Source organism: Mus caroli, chromosome 7 (genome assembly GCF_900094665.2).
Source record: "Mus caroli chromosome 7, CAROLI_EIJ_v1.1, whole genome shotgun sequence".
In the NCBI taxonomy this organism is placed as follows: domain Eukaryota; kingdom Metazoa; phylum Chordata; class Mammalia; order Rodentia; family Muridae; genus Mus; species Mus caroli.
In genome coordinates this window covers 118,825,705-118,829,329 of record NC_034576.1, presented here as the reverse complement: position 1 = coordinate 118,829,329, position 3,625 = coordinate 118,825,705, and positions in this window count along the sequence as shown.

The following is a 3,625-nucleotide window of genomic DNA, read 5'->3' as shown; positions in this document are numbered from 1 at the left end:
TAAGTTATAGTTCTCTGTGACATCTGTCTCTCTGGTTTCTGGTTCTATCCTGGTTCTGGGGAATCTCAGTCTGGGAGTGGGAGATGGGGGTGTCTGACAAGATCCAATATTACCCTGTTCAGGGCACAGCAAGATATTGCATGGCCCTCTGAATGTTCAGTCAAGCCACCAGTTCCTCCTCTGACTTGCCTTGATATCCTGAAGACACCCCGATGAAGACCAGGAGCCAGAAAACTCAGAAAGACCCTCCACCTGGGTGCCTATCCACTGGGTTTCAACACCTAAGATACGCTACAGAGCCAAGGAACCATAAGGATACGCCACAACACTGGGGCCAAGCCAAGGATTTGGAGAGGCCCAACACAGGACAGCAGGCACTCTGAGTGCTATGAAATATAACTCAGTGGCAGGCAGATAGGGGTACCTGGCAGGTCTATGCCAAGGCACCCCCTGAGAAATCACACCATGCAACAGATCAGGTATAAGGGGGTTTACTTGGGGTAATGGAGGGAGTGAGGACAGAGCCATGAGGGCAGAGAAAGGGGGTGTGGGGGCAGAGAAGGACAGAAAGAGAGTAAGAGAGGCCAGCTGGGAACACATGGGAATGGAGAGAAAAAGAGAGTGAAAGAGAGAGGAGAAAGAGAGTGGGGTAGCAAGCAATCTTTTTATAAGCTACCTGGTGTACCACCCACACCTGGCTGAAGTAGAAGTTTCTGGTTGGGTCATGTGATGCAGACTCACCTGGTAAGGCCAACTCACATGGTGTTTTGCTGAGGCAAGACCTGTGGAGGACACGTGAGGTTTGAAGACAGTAGAAGTAGGATTCAACAAACAGTGACCAGGCTTTGCCATACTTTGTTGGTCTTCATCTTCGCTGATCCTCACTTCGTTGAAAGAGTCGCAGCTGAGAACTTCTCATGGCATCGTGGCTGGTCCTGGTCACTCCCACTGACTCAAGCCAACTGGGCAGAGGCCTGGCTGTTTCTGCTGGATTGTGTCACTGCTACTGATTCATGTTTGAGATCCTGACACTACTGAACTGGACTCCTGGTATCCTGACAAACAGAGATCGGAATTGTCCCAAGAAACTACTTCTAAACAGGTCCACATCCTCTTCTTTTCTCCCTACCTTTAGATGGTGGGCTAGAAGGGGGGTTCAAAGCACTTGAGAGACCTTATTAAAAATAGGTTTAAGAAATCTAAGCCTACACCTGATGACATAAACTGTTGGTAGGTCCCTGGGAGGCATCACCAATAAGCTAACATTTTTCCCTTTTTGTTTTTTTAAAAATGAGGAACTAGGAAGGGATGATGGTGAGGCAGGAGTGAGGTCATATTCTTTAGACTACTTGCTGCTGACTAGGGGTGATGTCATCTTTGAAAATTGGGGAGCTGGACAAATCCTGGGACAGCTGGCTGTCTCACTGCAGTCCAGGAACTGTTGGACCCTCTGCTGCTAGGAATGTGCAGCCCCAGTCAGAGCCGTCTGTGAGGGTAGCCCGGTACCCTCTTTCTGTCCTTCTCTACCCCCTGTAGCCTGTGGGTTGCTTCTCTGGAGCTGTCCCAGATGCAGATTTTGAGTAAACACCTGGACTTGGCAGGATGCTGAAACACACATACATCTTAGAGGCAGGAAATAAAGTTAAGTAGGTTAGAGGGGGAAAATTGATTAGGTGTACATGGTCTTGGCAGTTGGGGGAGGAGAGTCCCAAAACCAGGCAATCAGGAATGAGTCCCGCCCTCTGGACTAGGCACCAGGTGGAGAACCTGGGCTGATGGTTAAGAAGGGTACTTACCTGGATGGAGTCCATTGACCCCTGAGAGGTGGATGTGAGTGGGTTTCCTGAAACTTACAAGAATCTTTTTAGGTTTACAAATAGAGAAAAAAGTGTGTTTCAAAAGCTTGAACACTCTTTAAGGTGAGCTCAGGGAAGGCAGAAAGAAACCTTCTGTGGAGCAAAAGGGGCAAAGGAGGCCTCCTTTCTTCCCTCTGTTTAGAAGACTGGGTGTACATAAAGTTAGCATAAAGAGAAACAGCCAAAGGAAACTTCACATTTTGAACTCGTGACTATGATAGTGGATTGTTTAGTGGAAGAAGGCTTTACCAGAGTTGGACTAATAATTTATCAGAACTCTATTGGTCCATGTTAGAACTCTGAACTTTCAAAATCCTATATAACAGTAGCATAGTGAAGGGAAGAAATCTGAAGCTCTTTTTTCATTCCTTTTATGTACCTTAAATCACTTTCCTATCAAATTCCAAGTTTTTCTCTTACTCAGACATTCACTTGCATTAACCAACCTCAAAACACCTTCTAAGACCCTGAAACACTTTCTTAGATCCCTATAACTTAAGATTTCATGCCTAAGACTTTACATAAACTTTATGCCTTTTTCCTACCCAATTATTGACCATGAGACACAGGTGGTTAATCATTGGGAGCTGTCATTGTAAGTGAATTCCTTTAAATGTATAACAAAATTTACATCTGAAACCTGTTTATTTTTTATCATGAAGTCTGTGAGCAAGACAAGCCTGTTTGCTTTTCTAATAAGAGTTCTGGCAGTTTTGACTAGCTAATAAATTAATCAACTAACACGGTAAGTAGATTATCTTAGGGTAAAGAGCTAGTTGCTTACTGTTCTCTGTCAAGCTACTATTAGCTTAGCCATTAATATGATCAGAGATCTGAGAAGGATATATTATATTCTAGATGCCGTATATTAATTAAAATGGCAAAGATTAGTCCATAGTCTGCTGCCTAGACAGTTCTCCCAGGTTCCTATGGTCTCCATCACAACGTGGGCAGAGGCAGTCTGGCTATCAGGCCCAGAAGATGAGAGGCTTTTTCTGTGGAGGAAGAACACGGGAGAGTTGACCTCACCTTGTCTTGTGCAACATGAGACAGCAACTCTCTGGGTATCCTCTGCTTTTCAGCAGTTCAGGCCAAGACCTGACAGTCTTACCCCCTGGTTGGTTTACCACAATCCAGGTAGAGACCTTTGTCACTGTGCCCATATCTTCTTGGAGAACTTGGGGGAGCGTCAATGTTAGGAGTTGGGAGTCTCTGTCTGTCATAGTAATTTTAAACATTTAATGTCATATACAGCAGATCTCTGACAGGTTTGAGAGTTAGTACCTATTAAGCATATCCGAATTAAACAACCTATGTCCGAGGGGGGTTGGAAAGATGGCTCAGTGTTTTACAACACTGGTTGCTCTTGAAGAGGACATAAGTTCAATTCCCAACACCCACATTGTGGTTCACAACCATCTGTAACTTCAATTCTAGGGGAGTCAACACATTCTTCTGACTTCCATAGATACACAGAACACATAGATTCACACACGTAAAATAAGTAAAAGTAAAACAACCTATGTGTTTAGTTATCTACTCTAAACTGTAACTTGTGAACATAAAACAGGAGGTTAAATAAAGCTTAATCCTATAATTAACACATTAAAGGATTCTATCATTTATAAGGTTACTGACTATATCAACTTGAAATTTTTAATTATAATAGCTTTTTTTTAATTTTTAATATTTTTATTACATATTTTCCTCAATTACATTTCCAATGCTATCCCAAAAGTCCCCCATAGCGCCCCCCACTTCCCTACCCA